Source organism: Malaclemys terrapin, chromosome 20 (genome assembly GCF_027887155.1).
Source record: "Malaclemys terrapin pileata isolate rMalTer1 chromosome 20, rMalTer1.hap1, whole genome shotgun sequence".
NCBI lineage: Eukaryota > Metazoa > Chordata > Testudines > Emydidae > Malaclemys > Malaclemys terrapin.
Genome location: NC_071524.1, coordinates 9,942,973 through 9,963,556, shown reverse-complemented (window position 1 = coordinate 9,963,556; position 20,584 = coordinate 9,942,973). Strand labels below are relative to the sequence as shown.

At 43.4% G+C, this 20,584-nt stretch overlaps 1 pseudogene; it reads right to left on the bottom strand.

Annotated features, from left to right (window-relative positions):
* Positions 1 to 1,038: 1,038 nt before the first annotated feature.
* The window catches only part of LOC128826504 (butyrophilin subfamily 1 member A1-like), a 31,418-nt pseudogene continuing 11,872 nt past the window's right edge, over positions 1,039 to 20,584 (bottom strand).

The window sequence follows — 20,584 nt, the reverse complement described above, 5'->3', positions numbered from 1 at the left end:
GCCCACGAAAGCTTATGCTCAAATAAATTTGTTAGTCTCTAAGGTGCCACAAGTACTCCTGTTCTTTTTGCGGATACAGACTAACACGGCTGCTACTCTGATATCTATCTGGACAGCATCTCATAGGCATCACAGCAGGATCTGGGAGAGTGTCTGCAATTTCTAGAGTAACTATGTCTGCAATAACTCCCTGCTCTATAGCATAAGAGTGACTTGTAGTAGGAAAAGGGCCATGATGCTCAAAACTGCTATCACCAGCCACTGTCTGTGGCTTTACTGTAGGCTCATTGTTTTCAACAGGCATTACTGGGGTAGAACAAAATCAACATAAATTTGTTAGTCTCTAACGTGACACAAGTACTCCTGTTCTTTTTGTCCAGATAGAAGTCACAAGCCACCTATCAGACTGAATAGGTAGTGTGTTGTGTATTACTGATTGTAGTTTCTATAGCAATAAGCCTATAATTCTTTTATATGCCCTTCCATGCTAAAAGTGCAGGAGGATGTAGTGTACAGGAATTGGGTAATATCCCTTAAAATGGATCTCTAGTTCAGCTCCCTGTCTTCTATTGCTATAGACACCAGGACCCTCCCTGAGCAGCAGTGAACTGTATATCTGTAAAACGTTAATAAACATGGTTATTTGGAACCCAGCTGAGTCCCTGTGATTTCTACACATTATTAATCTTGAGTGGAGAGCAAAGACACAGTACTAACACATTTTAAAAGTCTAGTCTAGACAAAGCTGTGTGCCTTTAAAATGTCTTAAGCCAGTCAAGATAAAGCCTGGGCTGTCCCCTACAGTCACCCCCTACCAGCGAACATATGTTGACATACAAATTGTCCTGTCCACACTGGGGTTTTAACACAGGTTAGTTAGCAGGAATTTTAAAACATGCAATTTATACTAGTGAAGTCAAAGCCAAAGTGAGGTTTTTTTTGATGGTGGTGGTGGTGAATTTGAATTGAAGTTTTGGTTGAAATATATAGATTTTATACCCCAGCTTCTGTTAAAAATAGCATGAAAATATAATGGGACCACATCAACTATATTTTTATTAGAACAATTAAAATAAAAAAGGAACACTTAGTAAACCAAAGGCATATTCTTCATATTTGCTGTAGAAATGATAAAACCATCACATTAAACATTACTCTTTTGATTACAATAGTACAGTATAATAAAGGCAACAGACTCCCCCCCATTTTTGTCTTTGTCTTTGCTTTAGATTATTTATTTATTCCTATTCCATTTATTTCCTTTTGCAACTAGAAGTTTGTTTTTGGAACACATTGATAGTATTTACGTGAAAATACAGTCCAAGCCTATGAACGTATATTTCAGATATTGCCTCTTCTTCATTAACCTGCAAACTATATTTCCATTACATTATTTTTCTCCTTTTGTTTCCATTTAGGATACTTTTTCATGGCTTCCTCACTTTCTCTGAGCTCCTCCTTGTGCTTTACATATCCATCCTCATTACCTAAATCTGTATGTCTCCATAAACAAAGAGCAACACAAACACCTCCAGGGTATTTTTGATTAAGGAAAAGAAGAAGAAGAGAGAACAAAAGTAATGTGTCTGGGAGAGCACTCTGTATGTGTGTGTGTGTGAGTGTGTACATGCACATGTCTCCTTGGTTATTAGCTGCCACGACCCTCTGAAAAACAGCTACTCAACTCTGTATGCAAAGAGTATTCTTAACCATTTAAAAGTATAGTGAAAAAATAACAAAAAAGTCAGATTTTTAAAGATGTGTGTTTATATGGGAGCTAAGATCCTAAATACCTTAAAAATCTTATCCTAAGTGACTTAGCAGCCTAAGTCCCCTTTTCAAAAGTAACAGAGTTTTAGGAGCTTAAGAGTGTGTCTACACTTGATTTCAATGGGAGTTAAGTGTCTAAATACCTTTGAAGATCTGCACCCAAGTGCCCAAGTCACTTCTGAAGAGGGACTTGGGATCCTAACTCACTTCTAGGCACTTTTGAAAATTTTACACCCAGTACACAGGAAACCAAAGGCTTTACAGTTTCATAACTGCATGCAGCATACAATTGGCATTTTCTTTCTTTTTGTTTCATGTGTAATCAACAGGGAGATTAAACACGAAACGCAAGTTTAAAGTTGTGAGCAAATTTCCCAAAGATACAGGCTCACATTCCCCATAAAATATGAATTTGTGCACTAGCATTTGCACATGCAGTTACACATGCAAGTGTAAATTATCCATTTGCATGCACATTTATCTATGTAGGTGTCAAAGTCACCAAATATGCATTGTCACACCAACAGCATGTGCAGCTGTGGTTCCTGCACCTTCTCTCCCTTTCTAAAAATGTTGGTCCTATTTACTGGGTATGTAAATTGACAAAAGTCAGGAAGTGCAAAAGGTAAAGTTCTCCAAGTAACACTAACTCATCTGCATTGCACACACAATTTATGACTGGCCTGAGTCTGGTGTCTCTATGCATGGTACCTTACCGCATGAGTGATCTCACTGAAGTCAATCGGACTGATGTTGGAATAAGGTGCTATTTCACATGACTAGGGATATCAGACTGGTTCTATACTGCAAGGGCTTTGTTCTACCATCCACTCACACTGAATAAGAGCGGCAGCAGCAGAGCATGTATGTTTGCAATGTGTGAGAGTTAGTGTCACTGTAAGAACCTTCCCTTCTGCATTTTCTGACTTCTGTGTGTTTAAATTCCTAGTCTTAAGGGTAGCATTAGCATAGTTCCCTCCAGTTAACACCTTCCAATTTAATTAGTGTGAGTTATAAAGCATTATCACTAATTGTTGCAGTTTTCCTTTGAGTTCAGGGGGTGGAAACATCAGAAGTGTTGCCATTTCCCCCCTGTCTCTTTGGGGCGAGATCCTTTCCAAGGTGTCAGCATTTGGATTTGATTCCCCCCATCATATTTCCTGGCCCTGAAATCTGCAGAACAAAAGCTTCAGCTCCAGAGATTCCCTCTGGATTCAAGTTATCGGTGTTTTTTTCTCTTTCTGATTCCCTTTACCCTGCTGGAGGGCTTTTGGCAAATGGAGTTTTTGCAGGTGGACTTTCAGACCTTGGGGTCTGGCATTTCTTTTCCCCCTTCTGCTTGCAGATGCTCCTGCTCTGTTTCATCTCCCTTTCTCCTCTTCGGGATGTGGAAGGGATTTCTTAAATTTTTGACCCAAGAGAACAAAGTGCTGTTTCCTTTCACATCTTGATCTGCAGGGGCAGAGGGCTGTTCAGGGTGTGGAGCTGTTTCTTCTGTTACAAATGGCCCTGTATTGTTTCCTGCCCCTTGGTCTGCAGGGGGCAGTGGACTGTGCAGGGGCTGGGGCTGTTTCTCCTGTTGCAAATGGCCCTGTGTTGTTTCCTGCCCCTTCCCTGTTGTTGGGGGCAGAGGGCTGTGCAGGGACTGGGGCTGTTTCTCCTGTTGTGGATGGCCTTGTGTTGTTTCCTGCCCCTTCCTCGTTGTTGGGGGCAGAGGGATGTTCAAAGGCTGGGGCTGTTTCTCCTGTTGTGGATGACCCTGTGTTGTTTCCTGCCCCTTTCCCATGCTGGAGTTGGAGGACTGTGCCAGGGCTGTGTGATCGCCCTCACTAACAGACCCACTGACTGTTAATTTCTGGGGGAAATCCCAGTCGCTGGGAGGGCAGATGCTGAGGGGTTTCCTGTCGTCCCTCCCCACAGTGTAACCAGGGATTAGGAACGGAAACAATCTCTCAGAACCTTCGACAGGAATCTTCAGGATAAGGGCCATTGAATTGACACTATAAAATGAGAGACTCCCCATTTCTAGATCCAGATACACCCCAACCACTGTTGGCCTCACACCCCAGTTCTGCAGCACAGTGTCAGCCTCCTCAGGGTGATACTGCCCCTCAGATCTCTCCAGAGCCCAGCACCCTCCCTCAGGGAGTCTCTCCAACCTCTCCCCTGTCACTCTGTCCCTCACAGTCTCACTCAGCACCCCCAGCTCCCAGTGCGGGCTGTCCCCCACCTCCACCTCCCAGTACCACCTGCAAAGCCCGCCCTCTCCACCATGATCCTTCCTGGCCACAAACCCCTTCATCCCCACAGAGATCAGGGCCCCAGAGGTGGCAGCTGGCTCTAGGGAAGGGGTGTTGTGCTGGACTTTTCTGCCATCTTCAGACACGGTGAGTTCAGGGTGTTTGTAACTTGGATTCAGGGTAACAGAAACTGGGAAGAGAGATCAAAATAACCCTATTAGCCACAGATCATTCAGGCACCCCCTGATCCCACAGGAGAGGGACCAGAACAATCCGATTAGTCATGGGTATGTCAGATCTCAATATCAATGGCAATCTTGAGGAGAAAAGGAATAGCTTCTAATATTAAGGCAAATATTTTACGTAACAATTTCCCGTTTTACTTGTGATAGAAAACTAGATTCCAGCCTTTACTTCCTGTATCAAGATAGTGACATTCCCACATTAGAGATATACTTGAAACTTATTTTATTTATTTTAGTACAAGAAAAGCACTAGATCAGGGCTGAAGGAGCTATACAATTATAAACAGATTCCACTGATTGAATTAAAAAGAACATAAATGTACAATTCATATTTGATTGATGTACAAATGCCAGCTTTTTGACTATATGAGTCAAATAGATAAGATTCCCTCCAAATGTTAGTATCTGCCATTAGCATAGATCCTGCCTTCATATCCAGACCTTAAGTCCTTCAATCCTACATATATCATTGCCATTTCCTGCTCCCTCAAGGTTTGGAAAAATAGCCCTAATAAGGTGGCAGTCAAATTAGAGAGTTTAACTCACCCATGTAGCTCCGAGCCTTCCTGAATTCTGCAAAAAGAAGAATCACCAGTTAACGGAATTCAAGGCAGTGAGAATTCATATTTGGCAAGTTTTTCCAGTCCTTAATCAGAAAAAGTCCCATTCACTCCAATTAAAATACGTGCAACAGGTAAGAGTTTTAGAACCAGCCAATGATTATACTAGTACTTTAGCTTTCAAGTTATGTTTTTTATCTGTAGATCTCAGAGTGCTGTATAAAGGAAAGTGAATATTGTTCTAGTGAAAGGTCCTGACAGTCTGCCATTGGGGTTTTGGAGGCAAGACAACCATGGAGCTTGTTAGAGTAAATGGGAGAGGGTGCTAAAACCTTTGTGTCCAACAGTAGGAACAATTCTTCAGTAGTGCAGAACAGCTGGGCACAAAGGAGGGGACCAATGTCCAAGAGCACCGACAGGCTATGTTGCCGGGGGTGAGTGCAGACCTAATGGGGTCTCCTCAGATGGAAACATAGAGGCCTATAATCAGGCTCTGTGTTTAAGCAATTGCAGTGTGTAAGCAGCAGCAGTTGTGTGTGACCCAGATGAGGAAGCAGAGGCTAAGAGTTAGTGGTTTCTCGGGCATAAGGCCTGCTGGAGTGTCTGGTATGGGATTTCGGCAAAGGCCTGTGTGCTCTATGTTCACACTGCTGTTCAAAGAAACAGTGGGACTTATGTATTTTTCTGTAATTAAATGGATTACACCTGATATTACTTAGAATCTGGGTCACTGATCTCTTATGTAAGCAGAACCACCCCACCCCCAGGCCCTTAATTTCCACTCAGCCAATATCATTGTCTCTGTTTACCAGTGGGAAATCTGAAACCCAGAAACTGGGAGTGACTTCCCCAAAGTCCCTCACGAAGCTAGGGTCAGACTCTAGAGCCCTGTTCACTGGGCCACTCTGTTGCTAGCACTGAAGGACTGAGAGAACATATTGCTTCTGCTCAGAGTAGGATTTGTGTGTAAACCATGCCCACTCAGCATGAAACTCTGTCCCACCTTTAGTGGTGGTTCAGCAACTAGAACTTGATAATCCTGTGAAAGGCTTGGTTAAGGAGCTAGGCCATTTAGCTTGGGCAGCAGAGGCTCCTGTATGAAACTCCACGTTCAAATCCTGCTTCTGCTGACCCCCAAGGGTGTCAATGTTATATATAAAAACACATGAAGCAAAAAATGTCTTGACTTACCTAGTTCTGTGACTGCTCTGTCTGAAATGGAAAGATCTGATATTATTTACTTTTATTAGAGCAGAGGGCAGTTTACTGGATGTTTCCAGAAGTGTAGGGAAAAAATAGGACTAAGTTAACTTAGATTTCATACAGCACAAATACAGATTTTCAAACTGAGGGCTAGATTGTCTCTTCTCACTGAAAATCTCAAGGGAGTGAACAAGAGACAAATGCTGTTTGAAACACATTAGAGGGAAAAACAAAACAGAAATCTATGATAGCTTTATTATATACAGTTAAAGCTGCAATCCTTGCTGTATCTCAACTCCATTGCTTCTCAGAGGCTTGGACAGTTGTTAGTCCAAGGAAAGATAAATTAGTGGTAAAAGCACAGGGGAGGGACCCAGATTTCCAAAATAAATGCAGTTTATTCACTGGTTCTACAGCTTTATCCATTATTACGCAAATCATCAATTTGCCCCAAGTGGCTGGAACTCAGAAGAGCACCACTGCTTTGTGTTTTCCGATTTCAACCTCTGGAGTCTGACAGTCTCCCCTAAATTCTGCTCCTCTCCAAGAGGAAGGAGGAAAGTGACATCTTTAACTGAGTTTTCTGTGGCTTTGCTGGGAGCTGGGCTATTCTCCAGATTCTTTTTCTGTTAGGAGAGAGGGAGGGACCTTCCTCCAACAGGTGAACTGGGGAGAATCTACCAAATGTAGACAAATGCCACTGGGGAATAGTGGTAAGAACTAAAGAATGGCCACACTGGGTCCCACCAAGGGTCCATCTAGCCCAGTATCCTGTCTTCCAACAGTGGGCAATGCCAGATGCCCCAGAGGCAATGAACAGGACAGGTAATGATCAAGTGATCCATTCCCTGTCGCCCATTCCCAGCTTCTGGCAAACAGAGGCTAGGAACACCATCCCTGCCCATCCTGACTAAAAGCCATTGATGGACCTATCCTCCATGAACTTATTTAGTTCTTTTTTGAACCCTGTTATAGTCTTGACCTTCACAACATCCTTTGGCAAAAAGTTCCACAGGTTGACTTGACATTGTGTGAAGAAATACTTCCTTTTGTTTGTTTTAAACCTCCTGCCTATTAATATCATTTGGTGACCCCTAGTTCTTGTGTTATGAGAAGGAGTGAATAACACTTCCTTATTTACTTTCTCCACACCAGTCATGATTTTATAGACCTCTATCATATCCCCCCTTAGTCATCTCTTTTCCAAGCTGAAAAGTTCCAGTCTTATTAATCTTTCCTGATATGGAAGGTTTTTGTTGTCCTTTTCTGAATCTTTTCCAATTCCCATATATCCTTTTCTGAGATGCAGAGTATACTTGCATGCAGTATGCTAGATGTGGGCGCACCACAGATTTATATAATGGCAGGATGATATTTTCTGTCTTATTATCTACCCCTTTCCTAGTGATTCCCAACATTCTGTTTGCTTTTTTGACTGCCGCTGCACATTGCGTGGATGTTTTCAGAGAACTATCCACAATGACTCCAAGATCTCTTTCTTGAGTGATAACAGTTAATTTAGACCCCACCATTTTGTATGTATAGTTGGGACTATGTTTTCCAATGTGCCTTACTTTGCATTTATCAACATTGAATGTAATCTTCCATTTTGTTGCCCAGTCACCCAGTTTTGTGAGATCCCTTTGTAACCCTTCACAGTCTGCCTGGGCGTTAACTATCTTGAGTAGTTTTGTATCATCTGCAAGTTTTGCCCCCTCACTGTTTGCCACTTTTTCCAGATTGTTTATTAATATTTTGTACTGATCCCAGTACAGACCCCTGGGGGACACCACTATTTACCTCTCTCCATTCTGAAAACTGACCATTTATTTTTACCCTTTGTTTCCTATCTTTTAATCAGTTACCAATAGATGAGAGGACCTTCCCTCTTATCCCATGACAGGTTACTTTTTTTAAGAGTCTTTGGTGAGGGACCTTGTCAAAGGCTTTCTGAAAATACTCTATATCCACTGGATCATTTCTGAGCATTGCCTTTATCTCAGAAAATATAAAATTTACTTGGTTGCTAATTTTGCCCTTTACAATATTTATTGCTCTTTTCCTCAGAGCCAGGTTTATTGTAAATTGGTTTATTACAAAATGGACAGATAAAGGGACAGAAGATATTTTGTATTTGTTTTGAATTCTCTTTAGTGCATCCTGATGCTATTGTGATGGGCGCCATAGTTATATGCAAGTTATATAAAATATTCAGCACAAATATCAATATCGTTATTGCAATGGTGAGATTGAGAAATCAGGCACTTAACAGTCTTGAAATGTGGAATTGAAGCCGAAAGCTAAACCTTTGCTTTTCTTCTTTTGCTCTAGCTTTAAAATACAGACTCTCTTTATATGACTATAAATTGCTTATCAATTAATAACATGTATTTTAATACAAATGGGAATTTCCTATATACAGCAAATGACAGTACAGTGTGACAAAGTCAGGGTGGACAGCAGTAAGAGGGTGAGGAAAAGCAGGTATATTAGCCCTAGATTAGCTTTTTCCCTATAAACTGAGAAGGTCAGTCAGGTCAACTAGGGACACCTGAGTCCAATTAAGGATTGCCTGAGACCTTTGAACAGCCCTCTTATGGTGTGTGGGGGGAGAGAGTAAAGCAGTGCTGGCTATTTGCAGCAAGGAGAAACACTTCTCCAGTGTAGGAGGCTGCACCCCTTCTCATAGGAGATGCTACCTACTTCACTGCCTGTCCGGGGGAAGGATGGGCCATCCTGGAGCCATTAACAAGCCCCCCACCCCCACCAGAAAGGGGGCAGGGAAAGGCATTCCCCTTTGTTTTATGTTGTGAATTTGTTTCTTTTGTTTGGTGCAAGAGCATATCTTGGGCTTGCCCTGAGCCCTACCAGGAAAATAGTGAGAAATAAACCCCAAAACACCATCCACCTGGAGTGGGGCTGACTTATTCCAGCCCTTCCTGACCTTCCCATCGCCAGAGGGGAAAGCGCTGAGTCCGGTGAAGTGAAGGAGGTGCTTTGCCACAACAGTGAATATAATCTCTAAACATAGTTTACTGAACCAAGTCTGAAGGAACTCAGTTCAGCAGTTTGAATGTTATGATTATTTACCATGAAACTTTTTTATTAGTTTTTAGATCACGCTTTGAGGGTAACGATGTAGGGAGCAGAAGACAGACTGTTAGCACATATGCTGAATAAATTTATCTCTAAGGTCTGTTGATCAGGGCCGGATTAACTCTCCTGTGGGCCCGGGGCTATTAGATTTTGTGGGGCCCCTTGTGGTTTGGTGTGTGGGAGTGGGCTCAGGGCTGGGGCAGGGATTGGGGTGTGGGAGGGGATGCAGCTCGGGGGGGGGGGCAGGGATAGGCCAGGGAATTGGGGTGCAGCATGAGGTTCAGGGTGTGGGCTCTGGATGGGAGTTTGGGTGCAGGAGGGGGCTCAGGGCTGGGATAAGGGTTTGGGGTGCAGGTGGGAGCCTGGGGTCTAGGAGGGAGTTTGGGTGCAGGAGGGGGCTCTGGGCTGGGGTAGGGGGTGCAGGGTGCAGGCTCTGGTCGTGAGGTGCTTACCTCAGGCAGCTCCTGGGCGGCAGCACAGAGAGGCTAAGGCAGGATTCCTGCCTGTCCTGGCTCCGCACTACTCTGCTCCCCGAGGTGGCTGGCATGTCCAGCCCCTAGACGGAGGGGCCAGGTCGCTCTGCACAATGCATGCTGCCCAGGCCTGCAGCTCCCATTGGCCATGGTTCCCGCGGGGGGAGGGCGTCGAGGCTCGGGGACTGGTGTCCAGCCCACAGTGTGGAGACTTGTCATGGGCCAGATGAAAAGAAGCAGCAGGCCACACCTAGCCCATGGGCCTGTAGGACCTCCCTTAGCCCGAGGGCCTGGGTGGCAACTCCTAAAGCCCCTATGTTAATTTGGCCCTGCTGTTGATACTACTTATTACTCATGTTCAATATAATATCCCTAGAATCCCCTTATATACCTGTGTTTCCAGATTACCCATAATTCAATCTACACTGTACAATTATAGCTGCTTATTAATTCTGTACCATAAAACGAGCCCTACCAAGTCGTTCCTGCAGCTCCTGACAGTCTGTAAAAGGAAAAAAAAAAACACACAAAAAACTTTGATTACCAGTTTAATATTTTAAAACAGAAATTTCAGCTCATCCTGAGAAATGCATGCAGTGATTCTCTGCATGGAAAAAGGGAAAACTAACAATCACTATAAAAGTGGTAAACAATCAGTTGTTACATTTAAGGGCTGGTCTATACTAGAGAGTTGGGTCAACCCAGCTGTGTCACTCAGGTATATGAAAAAATTTACTCCTCTGAGAGACAGATTTAAATTTTATTAGAGAATATTTAAAAAATAAATGATACAGAAAATTTGAAGCGTCAGTTAATGGTCATTGGGGGTAACATACAGAGTATAGGGGTATGTTGGTATTTTGGGGTTGGGCAGCACACATAGTACATATAGACTGCAATGTCCCCAATGAGGGGTGGGTAACTGGTGGGCGGGATCAGGAAACAGTCGATAAGCGGTGAGGGTTTATCACCCATACAGGAAGTAGAGACAGTCATGGGTATAAGTAAGTGGGCTGGGGAATGGGGATGGGGTGACCCTCACGTGGTGGGATTCAGTTAGGTTTGGTGGGTTCAGGGCTCAGGGGATAAAGTCCAGCAGGGGGTGTGTGTGGGTGTACGAGGTCTCCCCGGCTCACTCTCGGTATTGGCGGTGGCCGGTGATGTGCTCGATGTAGATGTCCCGGGACCAACGGATAGTGTCCGAGACCATTAGGCGTCTTATGAGCCGTGCGTAATGACGGCCCACCCCACAGGTCCTCAGCACGCGTTCAGTTAAGCTGAACTAAGCCCCAGTGTAGACAGCGTTATGTTGACAGAAGCATTCTTCCATTGACCTATCTGCTGCCTCTTGGAGAGGTGGATTTACTGCAGTGATGGAATAACCCCTTCCGCTGCTGTAGCATTTCTAGTGCAGATATAGCCTTATATGGGACAAACCTACACTAGAGTGATTTGCTGCTATAGAACTATCAGTGAAGGGATTGATATTATTTTTACAACATTATTATGCCAGCAAAAGCCCTATTTATGCTGCCAAAAAATGTATCTTACTGTGGTTCAGCAAGGAAAATAAGATATACTAGAAAAAGCACTTTTTTGTCAATACAATTGCATCTACATGTAAGCGGAGTCAGAATGAGCTCTACCCTGACATCTGGTGGTGAATTGTGGCGAGTTGTGGAAAAGAACTTCAGGGGCTGATTTTGTTTGCATAGGCACACCCACTCCGCCTAGCCTGAACCCACAGCAGCCAAAATGGTCACTTTGGCGGCTGTGGGATTCCCAGTTTCTCTGTTATTGGGGCAGGAAGAATAAAGTGTTGTTACCCTGATTATGTGAAGCAAGTGCAGTAGAACTGTACTTGGCATTTTATGATGGAGGGACTCGCCATCAACTAAGTAGCACTCGCTAGACAAGGGACATGGGTTCCAAAACCCAGTTAATTGAGAGAGGCTGGGGACTGGTATTTGTACCTAATGGCATGGGCTTGAAACACCATTTGTACTGTCTTTTCTCTTTCTCTCTCCACTGTGGAATATCAGAGCTCATCTTGATTCTATGAGGAGTCTAGTTACAGGCTGCTGAGCTGAATTCACCTTGGGCCAATAGTGCACTAGCAGTGGGGCTCCCCCTACTACAAGCTGAATTCACTGAGTGCTGTGTTAAGTAGTGGGGGGGCTGAAGATGTATGGCTGGCAGAGCAGTGCAGTTGGCGGGACAGCTGGTGGAGCGGTGCAGTTGGCAGGACAGCTGGAGCTGCTCACGGGATGGCTGGTGGAGTGGAGTGGCTGGTGGAGTGGCTCATGGTGAAGCCTGCAGCAGAACCCCATGGAGAGGTGGGGCAGTTGGCCTTAGACCACGTAAGGTGCCCCTTAACACCCCTGTGTGGGAGTTGGGGAGGATTTCCACCCAGCCTGGGAGGTAAATCTCTGCAGATAAACTTTTGAACTCTGGGGCTGCACTGACCAGGGACAGAGACTTTGGGTTGTTGGACTTTTGGGTGACTTTTGGGTTGCTGGACTCAAGAGACTTTTGGGATTTTGGGTGATTTTTTGGGTTGCTGGACTTAAGACCCTGAGGGGAAAAGGACACTGCCAAACTTACTTGGGGGTGGGTCTTTTGCTCATGGTTTGTGTTATGAATCCTGTTTGTGGTGTTTCCCCAACATAATGCTGCATTCTTTCCCTCCTTTATTAAAAGGATTTTGCTACACTCAGACTCCGTGCTTGCGAGAGGGGAAGTATTGCTCTTAGAGGAGCCCAGGGGGGTGGTATGTAATTGTCCCAGGTCACTGGGTGGGGGCTCGAGCCGGTTTTGCATTGTGTTATTGAAACGGAACCCCTAGATACAGAACCCGGCCCTTGTTGCTGCCAACTCAGACAGGCAGAAGGGTTACATACACTAACAGCAATCTCATAAAAATATTACACATCTAGTCATTAGATTGCTATTCTGGCAATACTTTTTCTAATGTTGATAAGGCCATGACCTGTTTACATTGAAAAGTTTGAACAGTGCCTAGTTCTTTCACTTAGGGAATTGTTTGCTTCCTTTTTTCCCCATTGAAGTGGAATGTATTTGTAGCACTGATTTCCCAGATAAACTAGACTGTGATAGGAAAGGCAAAGTGGATTTAGTTGCAAAGAAATATTTGAAATTAATTTCTGATACTGTGGAGGTGCTTTTAGGAGACTACAGTTAAAACACAGTAATATTCATAATAATGAAGAATGCTAGATCGTTGTTCTCCCCTGTCAGATGTTCTTTGTTCTTCCAAACTGCAGGTGGCTTCTCACACTAATAATACTTATCTGGGATAAAATCAACCCAGTATACAGGGCCCACATGATGCCTATGCACCACATAAGTCATTCAAGTTCCACTTAAGTCCTATTTTGAGTGGCGTGTAGCTCTTGTGCTGGCTCTCTGCATAGGAAGGAACTGCACCTATCTGGCTTTACAAACAAATCCTCACAACACTCCTTGGAAGCAGATGAGTATTATGATCCCTATTTAGAGATGGGGAAACTGAGGCAGGAAGGATAAGTGACTTGTGTAAAGTCACTCAGGATATTCATGGCAGAGCCAGAATTATAGCCCTGGCTCTCCTGGCATCTACCCCAGACCCCCTGCACTATGTTGCACTGTCTGTGAACATATCACAATATTTATGTCTCATTGTTTCTCTTGAATCATAGTGTGAAAACCCATATTTGAAATTTTCAGTCCTGAAAGTAATTTTTACTGTACCTGATTCCAACTCCTTCCTCCTAGTTTCTGCATGGGAGAGAATGACATGTTACTATAGAACTATGTGATGATTTGTAATACAAAGTTGATAAAAAACACCTCAAAGAATGTTCTTGGAGGTTATGTTTGATAGGAAAGTAACCAGTTACATCACTAATCTCTCCGAATATATATTTTTCCCTCTCTGAATGCTGTCTTCCCATGGATAAACAAACAATACATGGCTTTGAAGGAGCTGTCTTGAGTCCTTGCTTTTTTCATACTGATCACAGCTCCTGGTGGGAATTCTCTTGCAGGCACCGAACACAACTGGGCCTACTAAGGAAAGATGGCTGGAAAAGGGTGGGGGCTGTAGTCTGGGGATTATGTCTGTGAGTGGGAGAATCATGAGATTCCACCCTGAGAAGAATGAAGGCACCAGGCCTGTCACTTGAAAAGGTGCAATTGAGAGCTTGTAGAGGGGCCAGAGGTGCAGCTACCCTGTAATTGTGGCATCTTCATCTCTCTCAATCTATTAAATCTACCTCAGACTTCCTGCTTCAAAATCATACGCCTCATTTTGGCTGTTTGTTCCACATTTAGGGCTAAACTCGCGGCCTCTGGCAGGAAAAGCTGAGCTCTATGACCTAGCCTGACTCTGTGGTTAGGGAGCACAGCTGGATCCTAAAGGGTAATAATAATACCTAGCTCTTATCTAGTGCTTTTCATCTTTCAGTCCCAAAGTGCTTTACAAAGGAGGGGGATGTCATTATCCACATTTTACAGTTGGGGAAACTGAGGCACAGAGAGATTATGTGACATGTCCAAGGTCAGTCATCAACCGGTGGCACAGCCAAGAATAGAATCAAGGCCATTCATGTCTTAGAAGAATCATAGAATCATAGAAGATAAGGGTTGGAAGAGACCTCAGGAGGTATCTAGTCCAACCCCTTGCTCAAAGCAGGACCAATCCCCAACTAGATCATCCCAGCCAGGGCTTTGTCAAGCCTGACCTTAAAAACCTCTAAGGAAGGAGATTCCACCACCTCCCTAGGTAACCCATTCCAGTGCTTCACCACCCTCCTAGTGAAAACGTTTTTCCTAATATCCAAGCTAGACCTCCCCCACTGCAACTTGAGACCATTGCTCCTTGTTCTGTCATCTGCCACCACTGAGAACAGCCGAGCTCCATCCTCTTTAGAAACCCCCTGCAGGTAGTTGAAGGCTGCTATCAAATCCACCCCTCACTCTTCTCTTCTGCAGACTAAATAAGCCCAGTTCCCTCAGCCTCTCCTCGTAAGTCATGTGCCCCATGAACTTGGGATTCATTATCCTTCCTCTTTGTTCTTCTGAGGATCCTGTTCAAGGACCCTAAGCATAGTCACACCTCCCAGATTTCATAGTAGGGGTGGTGCAATATGGCAAATAAAGCTTTGCAGGATCAGCCCCTAACATAGATTTAACAAAACAAAGGGTAAAAATAGGTGGGGATATGGAAAAAGGAGAAAATATCATTGAAAGAGTGTGAGATGAGCTTATTTTTACACATGCACCTTGAGATCAGTGCAATGACTGACACACTGTCATCTGGCTTAGTGACATTTATTTGATACCATAAGACATTTAAGGGAAGCTGTCAGAATGCACAGGCCTTATCCTAGAACATGTAAGCAGCAGTGGAGACAGATTTCCCAGGAAGAAATAGACATTTGGTCCAATTTATGAGTAAAATATATATTAAAAATAAATTGTCTTGTTTAATAACTTTGTTAATGATATTATGGTAGGAGATAAAAAGTTATATATTTAAAAATCATTCAAGAAAAAATAATTCCAGTTAAAACAGATGTCAAAACTGAGTATAAACATAATAAGGATAACTTAAGAAAGAGAAATACATTACCTTTGTTTAATAAAATCTCGTCTTCTGATGTTTTTTTATTAGAAGCCTTCTGCTTTTCTATAAGATTAAGAATCAAAGATTTTGGTGTGCTAAGTTGTTTGGGTGCAAAGAAGATACAATACATATGTTCAATACAGATACAATAAAACAGATGTTCACCAAAGTGCCTCAACTATTGAAGTAGAAAATATAAGTACAGTGCACATTTGTCATACTATGCATGGTTGGCAGAAGGAAGAATTTAAATACAGAGGAAGCTGAAGGTTTAAGAGAAGGGGAAGAACAAGAAATATAAAATGCTTCATGAACAATTTGAGACTTGTGGAAATAGGCATCAGTGATGTACACTCTAATGATATAGGACATTTTAATATGCATAAAGGTATTTTGAGCAGATTTTGTCAAACTGCTTTTTAGCAACGTCTTTTCTTCTGACATTTTTCATGCCCATGAATTGTGGAATTTGTATTAGAATAATATTTCCTCTGTTTTCACATGGATTCAGACCTGATCTTGCAAACAATTAGAGATGGTTGAAAAACATAACAAAATACTGCTGATGTTTTGGCAAATCTGAAAACATTTTCCATTCTGCTGTGTTTTATGAGAGTCCATTGCTTTATTTTCCAAATTTTCTGTCAAAATATTTTTCCAATCAAAATTGTAGATGCAGAAATATTTTAAAATTACATTTTCTGATATTGAAAAAAAAATGTACCGTGTCTCTCAGTGACCAGTCAAAATCCAAAATCCAAAACCAACTAATCAATAAAAATGGAAAAAAGTGTTTGTAAAACAAACAGGCTAATTTTAATGATCTACAGACTCTGCTGAAAAAATTGGAAAATTTTGAGAAAATTGAAACATTTTTGTAAAAATAATCTTTTAAAAAGGACCACATTTTGATAAAAAAAAAGAAAAAAATTCTGACAAGCTGCATTCCCAAGTGTAGTGCTTACTACTGTGAGTAATCTCATTAAAGCCCAGTGAAGTCAGTTGGACTATCCATGGCAGTAAGCACTATGCACAATAGCTTTTTTTCCAGGATCAGGCCTCAACATTGTGCCTCTCCTCCCTCCTTTTAATTTTGTATTTAATTTGTAGATTAATATATTATAAAGATAGAAAGGACCACCATGATCATCCAGTCTGTATAACATAGGCCGGAGAACTTTCTTCCTAAAAATTCCTGTTTGAACTGGATCAGATCTTTTAGAAAAACACCCAGGCTTGATTTAAATATTTCCAGTGATGGAGAATCCACCACAACTCTTGGTAAATTGTTCTAGTGGTTAATCAGCCTCACTTTTAAAAAATGTATGCTGTATTTGCAGTCTAAATTTGTGTAGCTCAAACATCCAGTTGTTTGATTTTTTTTTTTGTACCTTTATCTGCTAGATTGAAGAGCCCATTATCAAATATTTGTTCCCCGTGTAAGTTATGGAATGTGACATAAAGTAACCCTTAACCTTCTCTTTGGTAAACTAAACAGACTGAGATATTTTCTAATCCTTTAATCATACTTGTGGCTCTTCTTACACACTTTCCAGTTTATCAATGTCCTTCTTGAATTGAGGCCACCAGAACTGGACACAGGATTCTAGAAGCAGTCACACTAGTGCCAAATACAGAAATAATAGAATCTCCCTATTCAAAATACTAAAACAGACAATTTTTAAAATTTCTTCTTCTAGTTCTAGATGTTAATCAGAGATGAACAAACATTTAAATTAATTAATTGATTAATTAAAAATCCTGAAGCCTTTTTGAGCACCAATAAACATTGTAGTTACATTTAGTTTGATGTTTGGGTTTCAATTGATTACAATTTCATGATTATTATTTCCCGCTTTGTGGAGGGACTTTAAACATGCAAATAATGAACTTACCTTTATAACCCCAAAATGCACAGGCACCAATCACAAGAAGGTCTAAAGTCAATAACACCCAGAATGCAGCAAGCCATGGAGAACCATGAGGGAAAATATCACCTTTGAAAACAATATATATAAAAAAAGTCACCCTGGAAACAGGCCGTCTCTTTCCCGTGCTTAGAGGAACAATGCGTTAGGCTCCATGGATGTGTGAAGCATAGGAGTTGACTGGTTTTGCAGTACAGAATATTGGCTAGACCCGCAACTGACGTAAATGCCATTGATTTACCCAGCTGAAAATCTAGCCCTTGAGCAGGAGAGCTGCCAGACTGGATAGCCCAAATTCACTCCTGCTCTTATCCTGCCTGTTTTCTGTAGACCAGATTCTGACACCCTTTCTTACAGTGAATTGTATCTTACTCTTTAAAACCAATGGGACTAACTTCAAATTCAGCGTTGGCATCGTAAGTTGTTCCTGGGTCCTTAGCAATTTTGGGCAATGATAAAGACACTTGACCAGAGTCCCAGCTAATGTAAATTGGTCCCTCTCCACCGGAGTCAATGGGCCAGATCCTCAGCTAATATAATGAGCATAGCTTTATTGAAGACAGGAGAACTACCACCATTTACACCATCTGAGGATTTGGCCCACTGATTCTAGATTTCACATGCCAAGATCAAGAAAATTAGTTTCTATCCCTGCTTTGAGTGAGAGATCAATGAACATCACTGCACCTTCTTCAGAGGTAACAGTCACCCCAGGGTAGGTGGCCAACTCAAGGCTTCTTGGATTTAAGTAGGCCTAACATGGTTCACAGGCCTTGTTCTGGCCTTCTGCACTGGTGGAATTGTACCTCAATATAGTGATTCCTGACATTTGACTGGGTGCTATTTCATACCAGTTTGGAGTCTGAAGCTGTCCACTCTCCATTGCTGGTTATCACACACAAGTGAATAGGAGTCAGATTTGGAGAGAGATGCCTTGTGAGAATAAAAATTAGAAGCTGGTCTCCTATTGCCACTAAACAACGGGTTAATTTATCCAAATTTCAATAAGTCACCAGAACGGTGAGACGGGTGGTGAGCTGAAATGATTGATTATTAGTAATAATCATCTCTAGCTCTTACATAATGTATTTTATCAGTGGATCTCAAAGGAGGTAAGCATCATTATCCCCATTTTACATATGGGGAAACTGAGGCACAGAGGGGGCAGTGACTTGCTCGAGGTCACCCAGGAGGCCAGTAGCATCGCTGGGAATAGAATCCAAGTCTACTGAGTCCCAGTCCAGTATTTCATTCACTAGACCATGCTGCATGCAAAACATGCTTCTTTTCCTCCCAGCTCACCATTTCCCATGTTTCTTCTTGTCCTAATCCTACCCTGTGAAAGCTTAGTTTAGTTATTTGTACAACAACTAACACAATGGGGCCCTTCTAACCGTGTTAGGGCAGCATCCTTCTGAGTTATGTGGGAAGCCATGTTCTGCCACATTCTTATATCAATAATACAGACACTAGAGCTTGATAGGACATGACTCTGGACAGAGAAGCGGCTTCAAGGTTAAAGCATGATGCACAAGACTCACCTGAGAGGAGAACAACAGATTTCTGTTCTGTTTTAAGCAGGCTGTTCTGGATAACGCAGCTGATTTCTCCAGTTTCCTCTCCCAGGATTGTGACGTGGCTCAGAACACTGAACAGAAGTTCACGACCCTGCTCTGTTTTGGTCACAGGCTGCAGATCCTGCCCATTCTTTGTAACCCAGCGGAGTTCAGGTTTGGGGAACCACCCTGCTGACCTGCAGGCTAGGTCAATCCCCTGGCCCTGGGGACCCAGCACATCAATGGACACAGAGGCAACAGCTAAAACAAGATGGGAGAGATTAGGAAGGGATGATCTGCAGGGAAACAGCATTGTCCCTTTGTTATGGCTTTATTTTTAACTCAGGACATGGTCCCAGTTTCTGTGTTTTTCTTACTGGAGTTCAAAGAAATTCTTCACCTGCTTCTCCAGGGGATTTCAGATCATGGCGAGTCTCCACAGTAAATGGCAAGTTGTACGGCTGCCTGGCCTTCAAAATGCCAGATGCCAATGCCAATACTCCTCAGGCCAGTCTACACTCAAAAGTTAGGTCGACCCAGCTACATCACTTCATCCCTGAGTGACACCTAACCTCAGTGTAGACAGCACTAGGTTGATGGAAGAATTCTTCTGTTACCCTAGCTATCGCCTCTCGGGGAGATGGATTCATTACTGTAATGAGAGAACCCCTCCCATCACTGTAATTTACTGAAGTGTAGACAAGCCCATAGACAGGGCTCTCAGAAGGCTGGGCCTGTTTCTCAGCTCCCTAGTCCCTCTGATTTGGGCAAGGATGGAAGAGAGAAAGGGCTTTAAGCCACCTTCACTCTGTCTGTATTCTGGGGCCAGGTAGGGCCTGCCCAGCCCTCTGATGTAAGTTAGAGGAGCTGGTCTCCATGGGCCCTGGCGAGCAGAGGACATCCATAGTGCACTGTGCTCTGCCCAGGTGTCTAACATATCCCATTCTGCCCTTATATTGGGGCTTGGGTGCAGAACCATTACGCCAGCCACAGACCTACCCAGGACCTATTCTTGGGGGGCATTTCTGCCCACTTTAAGACCCCTTTACACTGCCAGAGCAACATAAGGAGGCCTTGGTGTGACTGAGAATCGGGCCCAGTGTTTCACAGTCTGTGTGTTTAGGATTCAGTTGTCCTGCAGAGGCACAGTGCAGAGTTAGGGGCAGGTGGGGAGTTGTCCTACCCCAGAGCTCCTACCACACAGGCTGCTAACACAGCATGCAGCCCCTTGAATAACTGGGCAGCTACACTGGTTGGTTCATATGGGGCAGCACCATGGATCTGCCTCCTGTTCAGCACCCTGAGGGCACTGGGAGGGACAGGGACTGGAGTTCTGCCTGGCCATGATACAGACTGCACACAGGAACAAGACTCCTTGTACCCTCTCCACATGGCACACCTACATCATGGCCAGGCAAAATCTGACCCTGCCCAAGGAAATCACCAACCTGCAATTTTAAGCTCGGTTGCAGCATCAGCACTCCACTCGTTAGACTTCACAATGCAGCTGTACGTTCCCTCATCGGCTGGTTGGACGTTCTTCAGCTTTAAAGACACATTCCCAGAGGTGAATCCATCCTTCAACAGCGCGGTCCGGCCCTGGTAGTTTGGCCCTGGCACATCCTGGCCTGGGTTGGCTCTGTATTCATGGACAGTCTCAATAGCTGCCTGGATGATTTTCTTCCACTGCACTTCCATATTGGCCGGCTGCGTCCCAGTGGAGATGTGGCACGGTAAGACCACATCCTGGCCGACGATCCCAGTGACAGTTGGGGACGAGATGACTTCGAAATTCTCTGAAAGAAGCAAACCTAAATGATGAAGTGTCTACACAGCAGCTGGAGGAGTGATTGCAGCTCGGTAGGCATGTCAGTGCTAGCTTGAATG